General features: G+C 41.9%; 1 protein-coding gene and 1 long non-coding RNA gene across 2 annotated transcripts in view; one reads left to right on the top strand and one right to left on the bottom strand.

Annotated features, from left to right (window-relative positions):
- The window catches only part of immp2l (inner mitochondrial membrane peptidase subunit 2), a 504,088-nt gene that overhangs the window by 76,698 nt on the left and 407,328 nt on the right, over positions 1 to 20,062 (top strand). The window lies entirely within an intron of this gene.
- LOC132398593 (uncharacterized) overlaps positions 9,682 to 20,062 on the bottom strand; it is a 31,747-nt gene continuing 21,366 nt past the window's right edge. The window contains exon 3 of the long non-coding RNA XR_009513709.1: positions 9,682 to 10,893. This is a non-coding gene — a long non-coding RNA (uncharacterized LOC132398593). The remainder of the gene's footprint in view (positions 10,894 to 20,062) is intronic.

Below are 20,062 nucleotides of genomic sequence, written 5' to 3'. Positions count from 1 at the left end.
GGGAATGGGACGTGGACTTAAACATATCAGAATGGGATTGGGATGTGGAATTAATAACATAGTCCACTTAGTACAAAGTGGTCATAATGTTACTATACTGAGGTAGTGAGTAGGGTTTTGCTGGTTGGTTCAAAAACTGAATGGTTGAAGAATCTGTTCTTAATCCTGGTGGTACAGGACAATAGTTTTGTGTACCTGCTGCTGGTAGTCGTGTAGAGCTGTATCCCCTGATGGTGGGGATCTTTGACTACAGATGTTGCCATGTCTTGATGGCTTGTTTTCCCTTATTCTAGAATTACTCAGCTGGCACTTCATCGTTGTTACATCAGTCATGTGCTTCCACTGGCATATTCTCCTGGACTACTCATTGAGCTAATATTGAGTGAGGGACATACCAGATCATGAGGTAGATTGTGTAATCTTGTTTTTTGTGGCTGCGGATGTTCTACAGCACATTTTTGTTACCCACCTTTGAGTTGTCAGATTTGTTCTGAATCTGTCTCATTTAGCGTGTCTATAATTCCATACAGCTCAATATCCTTGGTGTGAAGGTGGACTTTTTTCCACAGGGACTGTGCCAGTGTGACAGATACATCTGGCACATGTAGATTGATGGTCAAAATTAATTAAGTTACTTTGTTCATGCTCTGTTCAGATCTACTTGTAACTTTTCAACAATTGAAACAGTATATGCTTGCATGCAGCACAATGTGAAGAACATAGAGGCAACTGGCAAATAACATTTGAACACAAATGTACCTGCAAATGATGATATCTAATAAGTTGTGCTTAAACTTTGATTTTCATTTGTATTATCTTTGTCAAATCATCTACCATTGATACCCTGGGACTAAACATTAACCAGCTGGCTGAAATATTGCCAAACAGATATATAACGTCGACTGAGTTGAGGTTGTAATCCTGTAGTGAGTAACTTCCTGACACACCAAAGCCTTTCCACTTAAGTTAATACTCTCCACAGCACCAATAACATAGAGGAAAGACAGAGCAACACATTTGACTAGCATTTCATCACCCACTTTAGATTCTTTGCACTACTGTGGCTGCATGTGGTTAACCTGAACAGACATAGAAACATAGAAATCTATGGTACATTACAGGCCCTTCAGCCCACAATGTTATGCTGGCCATGTAACCTACTCTAAAAAATGCCTACTCTTAGAATTTCCCTACAGCATAGCTCTCTATTTTTCTAAGCTCCATGTACCTACCTAAGAGTTTCTTAAAAGACCCAATTGCATATGCCTCTACCACCTTTGCTGGCAGCACATTCCACATACCCACCACTCTCTGTGTGGAAAAACTTACCTCTAAAACCCCCTTGTACCTACTTCCAAGCACCTTAAAGCTATGCCCCCTAGTGTTAGCCATTTCAGCCTGAGGAAAAAGGCTGTGGCTATCTGCACCAGGTGCATCAAGCTGCAGCTCCTTAGGGACCACGTTAAGGAACTGGAGCTGTAGCACGATGACCTTCGTCTGGTTAGGGAAGGTGAGGAGGTGATAGAGTGGAGCTATAGACAAGTAGTCACACTGGGGTCTCAGGAGACAGATAATTGGGTACCAGTCAGGAGAGGGAAGGGCAAGAGTCAGATACTAGAGAGTACCCCTGTGACTGTTCCCCTTATCAATAAATACTTCTGTTTATACACTGTTGGGGGGATGGCATGCCTGGGCAAGCAACAGTGGCCACACCTCTAGACAGAGTCTGACCCTCTGGCTCAGAAGGCCAGGGAAAGGAAGAAGGTAACAGTAATAGAGGACTCTATTGTTGGGGGTCAGACAGGCAATTCTCTGGATGCAGGAAAGAAAATGGATGGTACTCTGCCTCCCAGGTACCAGGGTCTGGGATGTTTCTGATCGCGTCCATGATATGCTGAAGTGGGAAGGTGAACAGCCAGAGATTGTGATACATATTTGTACCAGTGACATAGGTAGGAAAAGGGAGGAGGTCCTGAAAACAGACTACAGGAAGTTAGGAAGAAAGCTGAGAAGCAGGACCTCAAAGGTAGTAATCTCGGGATTACTGCCTGTGCCACGCAACAGTAAATATAGGAATAGAGTGAGGGGAGGATAAATGCATGGTTGAGGGATTGGAGCAGGGGACAGGGATTCAGATTTCTGCATCATTGGGGCAGGGAGGTTTGCCAAGGCTATTTGGGAGAGTTTAAACTAGAATTGCTGGGGGGTGGGAACCAAATTGAAGAGATGGAGGAAGGGGCAATTGGCTCACAAATAGTGAAAGCTTGGAGACAGTGCGAAAGGGAAGATAGGTAGGTGATAGAGAAGGGATATGCTCAGACCGATGGTTTGAGATGAGTCTCTTTTAATACAAGAAGCATCATGAACAAAGCGAATGAGTTTAGATCATGGATCAGTACTTGGAGCTATGATGTTGTGGCTAGCACAGAGACTTGGATGGCTCAGGGGCAGAGTCCGTCACAATAGACATGACGACCCAGTTGCCACCCACTTCAACTCTGTCTCTCATTCCCATCTAGATATGTCCATACATGGCCTCCTCTACTGCCATGATGAGGCCAAACTCAGGTTGGAGGAGCAACACCTCATCTGCCATCTGGGTAGCCTCCAGCCTGGTGATATGAACGTTGAATTCTCCAATTTCCGGTAATTCCCTCCCTCTTCCCCTATCCCAGGTCCCTCTCTGCCTCTCTCCCCTTTCAATTTTCTGCTTCTTTATCTCTACAGTTCTTTCCTGCTTATCCCCTCCCCCTCCCCCCTTTATCTTTCCTCTGATTGGTTTTCCACCTGGCACCTCTAGGCCCTACCCCCTCCCCTATCTCTATTACTGGGCTTCGGCCATCTCTTCCCCCCCCCCCCCATTCCTGATGAAGGGTCTTGGCCTGAAACGTTGGCTACTCTTTTCTCATGGATGCTGCCTGACCTGCTGAGTTCTTCCAGCATTGTGTATGTATGCCTTATGAGAATAATTTGAGTGAACTCTGCCTTTTCTCCTTGGAGCGGCGGAGGATGAGCAGTGACATGATAGAGGTGTTTAAGATGATGGGAGGCATTGATCATGTGGATAGTCAGAGACCTTTTCCTAGGACTGAAATGGCTAACCTGAGAGGGCACAGTTTTAAGGTGCTTTGAAGTAGGTACAGAAGACATGTCAGGGGTAAGTTTTTTACATAGAGTGGTGAGCACGTCGAATAGTCTGCCAGCAACAGTAGTGGAGCCGGATATGATAGGGTCTTTTAAGAGGCTCCTGGATAGGTACGTGTAGCTTAGGAAAATAGAGGGCTATGGGTAGCCCTAGATAACTTCTAAAGTGAGTACATGTTTGGCACAGCATTGTGGGCCAAAGGGCCTGTATTGTGCTGTAGGTTTTCGATGTTTCTATCCACACGATGAACGCCTCTCATCATCTTATGCACCTCTATGAGGTCACCTCTCACCCTCCGCTGCTCCAAGGAGAAAAGGCAGAGTTCACTCAACCTATTCTCATAAGGCATGCTCCCTAATTCAGGCAACATCCTTGTAAATCTTCTCTGCACTCTCTCTATAGTATCCACAACCTTCCTGTAATGACCTGACCAGAATTGAACACAGCACTCCAAGTGAGGTCTAACTAAGGTCTTATATAGCTGTAATATTACCTCACAGCTCTTGAACTCAACCCTTTAGCCAATACGCCAAATGCCTTCTTAACAACATTGTCAACCTGTGCAGCAGCTTTGAGTGTCCTATGGCCATGGACCATGAGGTCTCGCTGATCCTCCACACTGCCAAGAGTCTTAACATTAATACTATAGTCTGTTTTCAAATTTGACCTACTGAAATGAACCACTTCATACTTATCGGTTTGAACTGCGTTTGCCACTTCTCAACCCAGTTCTGCATCCTATTGATGTCCTGCTGTAACCTTTGACAACCTTCCAGATTATCCACAACACCCCCAATTTATGTGTCATCAGCAAACTTACTAACCCCCCCCCCCCACTACTTCTTCCAGGTCATTTATAAAAATCACAAAGAGGAGGGGTCCCAGAGCAGATCCCTGTGGGACACTACTGGTCACCATCCTCCATGCAGAATATGAACCATCCACAAGCACTGTTTGGCTTTTGTGGGCAAGCCAATTCTGGATCCGCAAAGCAAGGTCTGCTTAGATCCATGCCTCATTACTTTATGAATGAGCCTTGCATGGGGAACCTTATCAAATGGCTTACTGAAATCCATATACACTACATCCACTGCTCTACCTTCATCAATATGTTTTGTTACATCCTTAAAGAATTCATTTAGGATCATAAGGCATGACCTACCCTTGACAAAGCCTTGCTGACTATCCCTAATCAGATTATCCCTCTCCAAATGTTCATATATCCTACCTCTCAGGATCTTCTCCAACAACTTGCCCACCACTGAAGTAAGATTCACTGGTCTATAATTTCCTGGGTTATCTCTACTCCCTTTCGGTTGTAAACTTTCGATCTACCCAATGCAAAGACACCACGTACTATGGTGAATGGAACTTTAACTCTTTATTAGTAGCAAGCTACCAGAGAGAACCTTCCTTAAACACTCTCTTGGAGGCTACATTGGAGGTCTCTGGTTTTTAAAGTAAATACAACTCTTTAATACCCATGCAGTCACGTACACTGGATATATGTGGGTTCAACCCATTTGATTTTCTGTACAGATGAATATTGTTAACTTATCAGCCATAGTTGTTCGTGTAACAGCTTAACTGCCCCTATGTGTGGATACAGCCAGACACAAGCTTACCACTCAGAGCCTCCTACCCTTGAAACAGGCATTCCTTTTAATGCTTATCTTGCAAGTGCTATACTAAGTACAAAGCAGGGTATTTCTCTTACAGCAATTTATCAAGCAATGATACAAATTGCTTCTAAGCAAGACTGAAGTTAAACACAGGTCACATACTAGAAATAATATCACCCGCTCAGCTTATCTTGCAAGAATACTTTGTGCTTTTATATTTTTTGCAAAGTCTTAGCCTTACAAGATAGCCAGGGTCACAGGAGACTTGAGATGCTAACTCCCTAAACATCTCATTCCCTCCTTTTATCATTCCATGATAATACATTCAGAGTGGGGCAGAAAATGAAATTCTTAGCTGAAGCAGGCACACATTGCTACACGTATTAATACAAGCTAACAACACACACATTGCAATAAGAGCGATTATAACTGTAATAAGCCCATGTAGCAAATAGGAACCTCCTAACAGCCAACCTAACCACCCATCACCTGGTTCGGGACCTTGCCTGAAGTCATCTAATTGTTTCTTAATAGACTGAATAGCATGCATTATATTATATAGCAAACACGAGGAAATCTGCAGATGCTGGAAATTCAAACAACACACACAAAATGCTGGTGGAACACAGCAGGCTAGGCAGCATCTATAAGGAGAAGCACTATCGACGTTTCGGGCCAAGACCCTTCGTCAGGACTAACTGAAGGGAAAGATAGTAAGTGATTTGAAAGTAGTGGAGGGAGGGGGAAATGCGAAATGATAGGAGAAGACCGGAGGGAGTGGGATGAAGCTAAGAGCTGGAAAGGTGATTGGTGAAAGTGATACAGAGCTGGAGAAGGGAAAGGATCATGGGACGGGAGGCATAGGGAGAAAGAAAGAGGGAGCGGGGAGCACCAGAGGGAGATGGAGAGCAGGCAGGGTGATGGGCAGAGAGAGAGAGAAAAAAACAAACAACTAAATATGACAGGGATGGGGTAAGAAGGGGAGGAGGGGCATTAAGGGAAGTTAGAGAAGTCAGTGTTCATGCCATCAGGTTGGAGGCTATCCAGCCAGTATGTAAGGTGTTGTTCCTCCAACCTGAGTGTGGCTTCATCTTGACAGTCAAGATTGATTGTTAAGAACATCTCCTATCGTTGTATACAAGTTCTACACATTGCCCTATTGTCCCCTGCCAGAACCTGCCTGGCCTTCCTATGCAGGGGGTGTCTGAGGTATCAGTAGTGTACAGACTCTTAGGGTTCCATAGGTTCCATCCCGAGGTAGCTACAAACAAGGCTTCTACTGATTGGACAAGCCGATAACACACAATATGGTTACCATATGGGTTTTATAGAACAGATTTTCCTCTAGAGCAATCACCGTCAAGGTGACGGTAATGATAAAGAGTCCAAGTCCAACAATAATCATTTCTCTTCCGGTAGCCATCGCTTGCAATCACTCAGGTGAATCCAATGGTCATGACCTTGTACCTTTACCACCTTGGGTGTCTGGAGAAGTATCTGGAGGGGTCCTTTCCACTGAAGTCCAAGCTTGAGGCGCTCCCAGACCCTTATGAGAACCGCACCTCCAATCTTTAAGTCAGGCCACTCTGCCTCCGATCCTCTTTGTGGTATGAATGCCTCCTACACCTGTGAATGAAGAAAAATTAAAGTGGATTTTAATTGTCTAAAATACCTTTGTAACTCTTCCCCCATGATGTTAAGATCATCTTAGGTGGGGGAGGGTTGGGTACTGGCATCCCTTGGGATTCTTCCTGAGCGCCCATAAATGACCTCGGCAGCCGACATCCCAGTAGTCGAATGGCGAGTGATCTTCATGTGGTATAGTGCCAGTGGGAGAACCTTTAGCCAATTTAGGCCAGTTTCAGACATCAGTTTGGCCAATTTGTTTTTCAAGGTGCTGTTAGCTCTTTCCACTATTCCTGCCGCCCTAGGGTGGTAGGGACAATGAAACTGTTGCTCGATATGTAGTACCTCACTCAACTTCTTATTTATCCTTCCTACAAAGTAAGAAGGAAACAACATTTCTTTGTTCAACATTGCTGAACAAAGAAACAATATTTGCGATCTTCCAAACCTCTGGTACTTCTCCTGTCCCTATTGATGATACAAAGATCATAGCCAAAGGCTCAACAATCTCCTCCCTTGCTTCCCACAGTAGCCTGGGGTACATCTCATCCTATCCTGGTGATTTCTCTAACTTAGTACCTTTCAAAAGCTCCTGCACATCCTCTTTCTTACTGTCTATGCACTTAAGTGTTTCAGTCTGCTGTAAGTTATCGCCACAATTGCCAAGGTCTTTTAATGCACTGCATTTCCCCACCTTGACTATTGTAACAAAACCTCCTGAATCTTTAACCTGTTCCTCCAAAGGAGCAGGTACATGTGTGTAACACCATCAAGTTTCCTCTCTAAGTTGTATATCATACTGATTTGCAGATATACTGTCTTCATAATCTTTGGATCACAGTTCTGGAACTCAATACTCAACACCATTGTGAGAATATATTAACTAGAGCAACTGCAGCCTTTCAAGAAGGTTATTGAAGGTGGCACTTAAGAATGTGCAATACATGCTGGCTCCTCCATACTGAACAAAGAGTAAGTAAAATAATTAGGAAATATTGAATGTCTGCACCAAGGAAATAACATTTTTTTTTGCCTGAGCTCCAATGACAGGATGCTGACAAAACTTCCAAGTTTTGAGTTAATGAGTGGAGCTCAAACTTGCTGCATTCCCTTCCAGTTATTCAGTGGCTTCTATCCCAAATCTGTGGCAATGAATTCCACAGATTCACCACTCTTGGCTAAAGAAATTCCTCTTCAGCTCCATTCTAAAAGGATGCCCCTCTATTCTGTGGCTGTGTCCTCTTGTCTTAGATATCCCCACCATAGGAAATATCCTATCCACATCCACTCTATCAAGCCCTTCCAACTTTCATTGAGTTTCATTGAGGTCTCACCTCATTCTTTTGAATTCAAGTGAGTAGAGGCCTGGAGCTATCAAATGCTGCTCACATAACATATCTTTAAATACTGGAATCATTTTTGTGAACTTCTTTTGAACCCTTTCCAATGTCAGCACATCGTTTGTTAGATAAAGGGTTGAGAACTGCTCATGATACTCCAAGTGAGGCCTCACTAATGCTTTATAAAATCTCAACATTAAATCCTTGCTTTTATATTCTAGTCCTCTTGAAATAAATGCTAACATCGCAATTGCTTTCCTCCCAACCGACCCAACCTGCAATTTAACCTTTTGGGATTCCTGCACGAGGACGCCCAACTCACTTTACACCTTAGATTTTTAGAAGCTTCTCTCCATTTTAAAATATTCCGCAATATTTCATTCAGAAAATCGTCTCTGCTTTTACTTCTACCAAAAGTGCATTACCATACACTTCCTCACACTGTATTCCATTTGCCATTTCTTTGCCATTTTTCTGGTCTGTCTGTTCTGTTGCCTCTCTACTTTCTCAAAATCTCCTGGCCCTCCACCTATCAGTGTGGTCAGTGATCAGTAATCTTTCACCAGTAATGTTCTTACAATAGGCCATTGACCTGAAATGTTAACATTGTTTTTCTTTGCACAGATGTTGTGTCATTTGCAGAGTATCTTTGGTATTTTGTTATCTAGGATCTCTAGCAGCTCTAATGAATTTGCTTTTAGTTTTGTCCAAAATTACTCCTCCTATAGATGGATGGTAGATATATCAGAGTGGAATGGAGTTGAGTGTGTGGTACAGAATGGGTTACAGGGAATGGAATTGATAAGGTTATTGACTTAGCTAGCACAGACTTGGTGGGTTGAATGGTCTCACATGTTATGAGAAATATGAATCACAGCCTATTAATTCTTACACTTCATAACTTATGAGTAGATTATGCCACTTTTATTTTTAAAATTATTTTATATGTATACTCAAGGGAAAATTTGTATTGTGTAAGATTTCAGGAAATAAGTTGATCAATTTTTGCTTGAGAGAACAATTTGCAGTCAAGACACTGAATAAATTCTCTCCCTTTCTTTAAAAAATCACTATTTGATTTATATCTACTCAAACAGATGTTTGACACCTCGATGCTATGTTGCACTGGGAAAAAGTATCATCTCTGCATGTGACATGAAATTATATAGAATTTACAGCATAGAAATAAACTGTGCAGTTGTTGATGCATATTTTTTAGCCTTCTTCCACCTCTGTTCAAGTAACTCATCTTTTTATTTCTTTTATCTTCCCTTTCTTTAAATACTTTTAAGCTGTTTGATCTAATAACTTCTTGTGGTAATTTGTTAGTTTAATCAACCTGTCATATCAGGCGATTTGTGCATATCTCTCTGTAGGGCTAGAACCTACAACCTTCTAATTCTGCATTGAGAGCCAAGTTGACAAGTAGAAAGAACAAAAAAAATGAAATATTATTGTTTATTTTTTGTTTTAGTAATAGCAAGCTTTGGTTGCCTGAACCAGTGTGTGAAAATTTCATTTTTATTAACAAACCTGCAATGTATGAGCTGTGCATTGTCTTGCCTTCATAAGGATTGTCACTTTCTGATTTAGTAAAGGATAACCTTATTATTAAATAATATATATGTATACATTTGTATTCAAAGCCTAATTTATTTCCAGGTGAACCAGTGGAATCTGTAATGCTTTTAGGGCAAAATATACTAGAACAAACCAATTTCATTTGTTTGAAATGTTATATTCTTCACTTCCATCCATTTGTTACATTTGACACAAGTATCAATTGTATTTCAAACATTCAAAATAATTTCATAATTCTGTTTTGGAATCAACAGGAAATAAATTGAGTAGCCAGCAAATGGTATTCTCAGCAGTTTCTGTGGAAACATGGAATCCACTCTGTGACTACAGGTAGACTCGTTCTGCCAACTTCTGTAGGCGTAACAAGAAGACTTGGGCAAAGACTTTGCCAACAACATTCAAAGAGGAAGTGACTCTGCCATTGTTTTAGTCACTTCTGTCACCTTTGTTTTTGCAGAGGGTAATGATCTTGGCATCCCTGATATCCTGTGGTACAGCTCCTTCCTGCCAGCACAGATGAGGACTTTAGACAGTGCAGTAGAGTAGTCATGCAGTGCTTGATCAGGTTTGTGAGAATCCCATCATTGCCTGGTGCCTTCCCTTAGGCCAAGCTGCCCTCTGGATATGGCGGTCTTTTTTTTAAACTTTTCCCGCTCTACTGGCTGACGTCACGCACCTGCACAGCCTTTCCTCACTTTTACCCTGAGTAGTAAAACTGCCTTCGCTCTGGAAACCCTTAGCTGTTCACTTGCAGCCTTCTTCCTCTATTGAACTTCTAGCAACCTTGAGGATCAGTATGTTCCTCTCTATTGGTGAATGCTTATGCTCAGCTAGGGCAACATAATTTGGCTTCTTTGCCAGGGATCATCTCATGGGATTGGGCTTAGAGCAAATTGAGGTCTTCTTCGCAAAGGGAGCTAAGGCTTTGCAGTAGATAGTATTAAGCAGAAGTTTCCATTTCTCTGTGACAGAATTTCCAGATTGCTGGGTGCTCAGTTCTTTCTCCAAGGACTTGACAAATTGCTCCAACAGGTCTGGATGAGGCACCTTGCTGGCTTCAAACTTGCTCTGGATGTATGAGTTGGTGATAATAGATTATGATAGGTGCAGAGCTCTAGCAATTACGGTCCACTCTTGTTCATCTTGCCAAGTCCAAAGTGACCTAGGCAGGAGGGCCATGAGTCATGATCTGCCCCCTCTCTGGCATTGAAGTCATCCAGGAGAACATTATATTCCTTGCTGGGAGTATTCACGGTGGTAGCCACAAGGTTCTGATGAAACTCATCCTTTGCCTCAGATGTAGTGCACAGCATGTGAGCGTACTCACTGGCAAGAGTAACTGGACCTTCGGTAATGTTGAAGCAAAGAGTAAGAAGTTGCTCAGATTCATTGCCTGGTTTTGCCATCTTCAGCATTGTGTTCCTCACTGCAAAACACCTTTTCAGCAGCCATTGCTGAGCTGTGGGCCAGCAGTCTGTGCTCTAGAGACAGTGCTGTTCATTTGCAAAGATATTCTTTTAACTTCAGACTGGTTATTGCTTGCAATTTACAATAAGAGCTGAAGCTTCCAGCAAGGTTTCTGTAAAAAGTAAAATGAGGAGAGTTAAATTTATGCATGTTTATAATGTAGGCAAATCAATGTGTTTTGTGCCAAAGAAAATGCAGACAATATATATTCCCTCCAAGAGCATTGACTTTGGTTGTGCAGCATACTAAGGAATGGGATAGAGGTCATCAGCAACAGCTGAAATGAAACTGAAACAAGGTTACTGAGAGCTAACACTTCTGGTAATTCCCCCCCTCCTTCATCATTTCCCTTTCTTGTTTCCCTCTGTCCCTTTACCTTCTCACCTGCCTATCACCTACCTCTGGTGCTCCTTTCCTTTCCCTTGCTTCCATGGTCTTCTGCCCTCTCCTATCAGTTTCCCCTTCTCCAATCCTTTATCTCTTTCACTAATCAACTTTCCAGCTCTTTACTCGTCCCTGCCCCTCTCCCAATTTTACCTATCACCAACCGCCTTGTACTTCTTCCTCCCCCACCCCCATCATCTTACTCTAACTTCTCATCTTTTTTTCCAATCCTGATGAAGAGTCTTAGCTCAAAACATTGACTGTTCACTCTTCTCCATAGAGTGAACAGTCCATAGCCTGGCCAGCTGAGTTCCTCCAGCATTTTGTGTGGGTTACTGAGAGTGTTATGACTTTGTGTTTTGCAGACAAAGTAGTTCAGGCAGATATGTGAGGTTGTGATGCGAGATTGCTGGCATTCACAGATCTTAGTGAGGACAGAGAATGGGGTTTGAATGTTGGCCCTATAAATAGCCCAGTTTCCGGGGAAACTAGATTTGTAAGAACTGATTATTCTATGATCAAATTTTATTTTCCAAATTTTTAAGTCAAATTGATATGCTGTTGTCATCAATTGGAGATATCTATACACTGGAAAAGGGGTACTAATGCAAATGAACATTCCACCGAAAATTTTACTCAGCTGTACCATTGGTCGCAGATTTACTGAATTGGGTACAGTATTGCTGTACTTTCAACTAAAATGTTTTTGTTGGGAGTTGAGTAAACAAATTTTTTACTTCTTGCAAACCTTTGGTGTAGTTTTTAAGTATGTAATCGTTTACCCAAGCAAACATAACTTATGGCATAAATTACCTACTAGTTTGGATATAACCATCAGCATTACTGACATAATTGTTTCTCATGAGAAAGGAAGTTTACAACTGGGTGAGAAGGATTGATTTTACTCTTGAGAAGAACTGGTACAGACACAATGAGGTGAGTGGCTTTCTTCCATAAGTTTCAACAGACTGGAGCAAATTCAAATAAAAGAAAATGGATGGGATGGGGTGCAAAAAGGCTGAAAAGCTGTGAGAAGCATGGATTAGTTGAAATGGGGTCTGTAAAGTTATGTGTAGGGTTTCAGCTAAGATGTTTTTTGTGGTGAATCTGTGGAATTAATTTCCACAGATGCCTGTGGTGGCCAATAGGAGGTTGATAAGTTCTTCATTAGTAAGGGCATCAAAGGTTGCGAGGAGAATGGGGTTGAGGGGGAAAATATAGTAGCCATGACCAAAAGACTGATCAGACTTGATGGGCCAAATGGCCTAATTCTGTTCCTATGTCTTACAGTCTTTGGGTTTTGCGTTTAAGCAGTTGAATAGAAGTTATGTGTTTTGGCAACTGAAATTATTCAGTGAAAAATGAGACCAAGGCCCAAGCAGAACAATTAGAATATTTTGAACTATCAAAGATGGTGTAAGATGTTTAGGGAGCTATTATAATATAAAAGTAGAAAATCTTGGGGCAAATTTTCAGTGGACAAATTGGCACACTGGGAATATAATTTGCAGTGTATATTACCAATCTAGTAATTGCAGAAAACTCGTATATGTGTAATGTATTGCTCTCCGGTGATCTGTTATATACAAAATATACTATATAGACATCCACAGCATAGTAAATTTTAAATTGTTTCACTCATGCCTAAATATTTAATCACTGTGGAGGATTTCTTACTCTTGTAGCATAACGTCTTTTTTGTCAAGGGACTGCAGGTGCTCACTCTGCTTGACAGGTGAGACTAGCGGCTGTGAACCAATTTCAGGTTTTGGGGCCTCCTCCGTGGTGATTGTAGGAGTTGTCTCTGAGACTGCTGGAGGTGGTTTGGAAAGCTCTGGACCCCTTTCTGCTCTCCTTAACTGATGGATGTTTCATCTCCAGATGATATCAGATGCATTCTCCACTGTGTAGCAGACTAGTCCAGCTGCGTCCTTAATCTTTGCAAGTGCCTATGTTTGATTGCCTCTGTAGTCCATCTCTGGGACTGCTTGATTGTCTGAGGAGCCCTCAATTTGTCTCAGCAATTTGACTTTTGAGATTTCCTTTTGAGATTGGGTGAGTTTTTGGCTGTGGAGTGTGCTGCATTGTGGTATGCAAGGAGGGAAACAGCGAGCTTCAGGTTCAGTGTAGTGTGTTCTGGTTGCATTCTTTAGATTCTGGACTCTGGACTAACCTTTCCACTAAGCCATTTGTAGCTGGATGGTAAGGTGCAGATGTAATATGTCTTATTTCATTAATTTTCCAGAAAGGCTGAAACTCTTCTGCAATCAAACTGTTTCATTGTCGCTGGCTAAGTGTTCTGGAGCAGCAATCCTTGAGAAGAAACAACAAAGTTTATCACTAGATAAAACCTTGAGATTAATTTTCTTGTGGACAGACTCAATAAACCCATAATATAACAGTAACCATAATAGAATTGATTAAAGATGGAGGATGAGAGGTGACCAGGCAGAGGTATATAAGATGATGAGAGGCATTCATCGTGTGGCTAACCAGAGGCTTTTTCCTAGGGCTGAAATGAATAATACAAGGGGACATAGTTTTAAGGTGCTTGTAAGTAGGTACAAGGGGATGTCAGAGTTAAGTTTTTTTTACACAGAAGTGGTGGGTGTGTGGAATGCACTACCAATGACATTGGTAAAGGCGAATACAAAGGGGACTTCTAAGTGACTCTTGGATAGGTACATGGAGCTTAGAAAAGTAGAGGGCAATGCAGTTAGGAAATTCTAGGCAGTTTATAGAGTCGGTTACATGGTTGGCACAACATTGTGGGCTGAAGGGGCTGTAATGTGCTCAAGATTTCTATGATTCTATGAAAGACTGCACCAACTTGAGTGTTCAACCAGTGTGCAAAAGACAACAAACTGTGCAAATACATAAAGAAAGAAATAAAAAAATAAATAAGCAATAAATAATGAGAACATGAGATGAAGAATCAGTGAAAGTGATCTCAGAGATTGTGGGAAGAATTCAATGATGGAGTAAGTGAAGTTATTCCCTTTGGCTCAAGTGGCTGATAGTTGAGGGATAATAACTGTTCCTGAACCTGGTGCTGTGAAGCCTAAGATTTCTCTACTTCTTCCTGATGGTAGCAGTGAGAAGAGAGCATGACCTTGGTGGTGGGGGTCGCTGATGATGCATGCTGCTTTCCTGTGATAACACTTGGTGTAGATGTGTTCAATGGAGAAGAGGGCTTTATTTGTGCTACTACTTGTGTCCACTACTTATTGCAGGTTTTTCCTGTTCAAGAGCATTGGTGTTTCTACTCCAGGTTGTGATCCAGCCAGTCAATAACCTTTCACAACACATTTGTGAAAAAGTGTATACAAAATTATGAGGGATATTACAGGCTAAATATAAACAGGCTTTTTCCAATGAGGTTGGGTGAGACTACATCTAGAGGTCATGGGCTAAGGGTAAAACGTGAAATGTTCAAATGAAACGTGAGGGGGATCTGCTGCAGGTTGATGGGACTATGCAGTTTAAATAGTTTGGTATGGACTAGATGGACTGAATGGCCTGTTTATGTGCTGTGTTTTTCTTTGACTCTATGTAAGATTGTCAAAGATTTAGTTGTTGTGCTGAACCTTCACAACTTCTAATGAAGTGAAGCTGCTGCTGTGCATTAATTGTAATTGCACTTATATGCTGCGCCCAGGACGGGTCTTCCAAAATGATAACCTCTCTGCCTCTGATCCTCCAATGAGGACTGGCTCATAAACCTGGACTCATCAATGGTGTTCATGGGTAGTGGAGGCTATTAGGAACACTTCTAGCCACTTTGTAGCTAGTTCCACTACTATCAAGGAATGTGTGCTTATTAGTGGTCTGGAAAAATCAACATGAATCCTCTGCTAGGGCAATGCAGGCCATTCCCGGGGATGGAGAGGTGCTGCTCTTGGCATCTTCTGGACATGTTGGGTTCCTGAACAATACGTAGCAAGTTGCTCAATCTGTTGACCTATCCCAGGCCACCAGGCAAAATTTCAAGCCAATACTTTGACCATACCTAGATGACCTGCATTGTAACTCCTGCTACACTTTAACTCTCAGCGTGGATGGATAACAACTCTCAATCCCCACATAAGGCAACCCCTATCAAGGGCAAGTTCAATCTGGAGCTGGTAAAAATAGGGGAATTGGAATTTCTGCTGCATATTCCAGCCAGTTTGGGTTGCCATGTAGACCTGTGACAGTGTGGGGTCTTGTCTGATTTCCCTTTAGATCATCAATGCCATAATAGGGCGACTTGTTAATTTACAACAAGGAGAATATGTCAAGAGGAGAGTGTTCTCTTTTGTAAATTTTTCAGTTATTTCCTTTTTGAAGAGTAAATGGGGCAATGCATCACCATTTCCATGATTATTTGTAAACTTGATTTTGATTTTGTATTTGTGTCCTCTGAGAAACAGAATCTATCTCTACATTCATGCCGCTGCTGTTAGTAGAACACCCTTTTGTAGATTGAAAATGGACATCAGTGGCTGACTATCAGTAATGAGGGTAAACTCTCTCCCATACAGGTACTGGATGAAAAGCTTTACATCCCAAACCAGACTCAAGGTTTCTCTGTCAACCTGTGCATAATTTTTCTCTGTAGTGGCAATGGAATGTGACACAAAGTCTATGGGGCATTCACTTCCATTGTTCATAGCATGTGACATGACTATACCTATACCGTAAGGTGCAGTGTCACAAGCAAGCTTCATTGGATGATGTGGACTATAATGTGTGAGTACAATGTCTGATGTCACCATTTCCTTTGCCTTTTGTAAAGCCACCTCACACTGCTTCGTTCATTGCCATTTCTTCTCAATCTGTACTGAGTACAAGTGGCTGAGCACAGTGGCTGGGTTTGGCAGGAACCTGTTAAGGTAATTGACAAATCCTAAAAAGGACCTTAACTGTGACACACATCCTTTGGCATTGAGGTATCCACCACTGCTTGAATTTTCTCATCATACTTGTGTAAATCTTGTGTACCAGTGGTATGAGGCCTGGTATAAAGAATTCACACTTGCTGCATTGTGCTTTAAGCCCAGAATCTGCTCATATTTTTTTAACACTGGCATGAGATTTTGGTGATGTTCCTTGTCATCCTCATCAGTAACAATGATATCATCGAGGTAATGCTGAGTGCTTGGGCAGCCTTGCAGCACATGCTCCATAGCTTTCTGCCAGAGTGCAGGTGCAGATGCTACTCTAAAATATAGTAATAAGCACTTCGTGAATGTTTATGGTGAGAAACACTTTGGATTCTTCTCCTATCTCCATCTGTAGGTAGGATTCAGGTAAGTCCACTTCCTTTGCTGAAGTGTTTCCCTCCAGAAAGGTGTGCAAAGGTATCCTCTATCCTGGGCAGACAGTATTAATCTATTTTCAGTATTGGGTTGATGATAACATTAAAGTCAACACAGATCCAGACTGACCCATCCTTGTTGACTGTTGGGACCACTGGTGTTGCCCATGGACTCCACTCATCCTTGCAAAGAATTCCTTCAGCGTCCTGCGATCCAGCTCACTGGCTACTTTATCCCTGGAGAGGCGTTGCAAAACTTGAGTGTGGCATTTTCATTTAACACTATTTTACCCTCGATATGTTTGAGTTTTCCAATACCATCTTTGAACACTGCTGTGGCGTCATCCATTACCTTTTGCTTTCAGTTGACTGTTGCAGGGGATGTGGCATGCAAGTGGTGGATAGAACTCCTATCAAATTTTAATTGTCTCAGCCACTCATAGCCCCCATGGCGCCTGCCCTCTTGTTTTTATCACATACAAGCCCAATGTAGCTTGTTGGTTGTTGTATTTCACTGTTATGAATATTATTCCCACAGTGGTTATCTTTTCTCCAATCTAAGTTCTTAGTTGGATATCTGCAGGCTTAAGTTCAGTATCTTTGAAATGCCATTCAAACTCATTTTGTGAAGTGATTGAAACAGCTGAGCCAGTATCCAATTTCATTTTAATTAATTTGCTTTTCACTTCTGGTGTAAGCCATATTGCTTATGTCTTCTATTAGTTTTTACAATTGTAAATCTCAAGGCTACTCAGTCCCTCATCACTCTCATCATTATCAGATTTTGCTCTTTTTGAAATTACAACTTGACTGTTTATCCTTTTCTCTTCTCTGCAGCCCATTTATTTTTATCTGCCTAACATGCTCTTTATATGTGTCCTACTTCGTTGCATTTTCTGCAAGTTTCAACTTTAAACCTATATTGGTTTATTGTATTTGAGCTTGTGCCACTGAAGTAACACAATTTGTTTGGCCAGACAGCTTTCTGACTTAGATGATGCACTCAGTCAAGAATAAAAGTGAGCAACTCAATTGTGTCTTTGGCTGCTGTTTCCATTGATTTAGCAATTTCAACTGTTCTCCTAAACATGAGTTGTGCTTCAGTTAGGAGATGTTTTTGAATGCTTTCTTGTAAGATTCCACAAACTAAGCTATCTGTTAATGCATCATTAAGCTCATCACTGAATTGAGAATGCTCGGACAATTTTGTCAATGTAGTCGCATAAGCTACAATGGACTCCACTTCCTTTTGATTCCACTTATGAGGCCTAAAGAATTCTTCAAATAATGATTTTTTTTTGTTTTAGATATTCGTGCATTTCGTTCACAATATCTGCTCTGCTCATTTTGGCAGGTTTGGTTGAAGCTTTTAAACTTCTGAGCAAACAGTATGCTTTTCTACCTATGCACTCAGCAACAATAGCACTTGTTTTTCATTGGCTTTTTCATTTGCTTCAAGATACTGTGCAATTTGTTCAGTATGCATCATCCAATTATCTCTTTCAACACATGAATATCGTCCGTTTTGTCCCTTTTGTTACTCGCACATCGAACATCTCTCCCCTTCTGAAGTAAAACAGGTGGGTAGTTATCTTGCGTTCATTTTAAACCTTCCTCATCATTACTGTGACATTTTGTAACTCCAGAAACTAATCAAAATAAAAACATTGAAGCTGGGAAATGGGTCTGCATGGTTTTACTTTCCTTTTCTTTAGTGAGGCCCTTACATATGACACGGTGGTATAATAATGTATGCCATTGATGTACTTTGTATATTTAACCCATAATGAATTATGTAAATAAACGATTAATGCTTCAGGTGAAAGTCCTGCATTCGGATTAAGAGTGAAAAGCCAAGGGTGATCACTGCCAGTTAAGCTGGTGCCTGTGTACAACTCTCAAATGATCAACATCTTCTGGATAGACCAATAGATCATTTATTTCACTTGTCTTTTACATCTGTTTTTCATCTTGAATGTGATTCTGGAACTGTTGGAGCCGGTGATTTGTAGTTTGGAGATTGTTTAGGTGTTCCAGTGCTCTGCAGTCTCCATGAGGATTCCGGGAGGCAGTGAGCGCAAACTTCGTTACAAGGAGATTGCCTGGCAGTGAGCCAATGTTTGACTCCATTTTATTCATTAAAGCTTCCATTGTTCACTGTTTAAAGCGAAGAGCAAGATTAAAGCATCAAGGCAGACGTGGAGGGTGAGCGCCGGCTGCCTACATTTTGATCGCTGGTGAGATCGCTCTGCTACTGGGAAGGGGAGACTCCCTTTTGATCACTGGTGAGATTGCTGTGCTACCCGGGAGGAGAGACTTCCTTTCGATCACTGGTGAGATTGCTGTGCTACCTGGGAGGAGAGACTTCCTTTTGATCACTGGTGAGATTGCTGTGCTACCAGGCAGGGGAGGCTCCCTTTTGATCACTGGTGAGATTGCTGTGCTACCCGGGAGAAGAGACTTCCTTTCGATCACTGGTGAGATTGCTGTGCTACCAGGGAGGGGAGGCTCCCTTTTGATCACTGGTGGGATCACTCTGCTACTAGGGAGGGGAGGCTCCCTTTCGATCACTGGTGGGATTGCTGTGCTACCAGGGAGGGGAGACTCTCTTTTGTTCCACAGGTGGGATCGCTTGCTACCAGGGAGGGGAGGCTCCCTTTTGATCACTGGTGAGATTGCTGTGCTACCAGGGAGGGGAGACTCCCTTTCGATCACTGGTGGGATTGCTGTGCTGCCGGAGAGGGAAGCTTGTGTGGCCTGGCCTGACGCTATGATATGAGAATATTAGTCAGACTTTCTGTGTTTGGGATATGGACTGGGAGTATGGACTATTTGTTTTTTATATTCTGTGTTGTTCATCCAGTCTTTCTCATTTTCTTTGTATGGGGGAGGGAGATTTGGGGTTGATGTGCCTGTTCGTTTTTGTTTTTTTTTGTGCAGGGGGTGGGATTTGGAGGTTGATGATCGTGCTGTTGTTCTTTTCTTTCTTGGTTTCGTGGCTACCTGGAGAAGGAGAATTTCAGAATTATGTACTTAGATAATAACTGAACCTTTGAACCTTTCTTTCTACCTTTTAGACACCAACCAGAGCTGATTGGAGGACCAATTATGGAGGGGGGAGGGTGAAGGATGACAGGAATATTAAGTTGGGTAGCAAGGTAGAAGTGGGTAGTAGAGGCAGGTGGATAATAGATGGAGGCTGACAAAACATTTGGTAGATGAAGCAAAGTGGGGGAAGGGAGAGTGGAGGTAGAGCCAGAGATAGCTGCCCTGGGTGATAAACAAAGGGTACCAGTGTTGGAATCTGTACCTGGAATCTTGCTCTACTTTAATCCTCCCTCATTTTGCACTGTCAAAAATGTACATAATGACAGAAAAAGTACATGTCATTTGTAGGAGCATTTGAAATGGAATAAAAGTCCAATCCTCCCTGAATCAGTGGTGTCATAAAGATCAAATGTAGGGTGTGTTTTCAATTCTGTTTCTGTCTTTTTTTTAAAGTAGAACACACCAATCCATTGTCTCTAGATGTTATTAGTGTATTCTGATTTACCACAAAATAATTTATGGGTGTTTTATTCAATTCGTGTTAAAGAGT

This window comes from Hypanus sabinus, chromosome 8, assembly GCF_030144855.1.
Source record: "Hypanus sabinus isolate sHypSab1 chromosome 8, sHypSab1.hap1, whole genome shotgun sequence".
NCBI lineage: Eukaryota > Metazoa > Chordata > Chondrichthyes > Myliobatiformes > Dasyatidae > Hypanus > Hypanus sabinus.
Note: the sequence above shows the minus strand (reverse complement) of the source record. Positions and strands in the feature narration are given on the sequence as shown.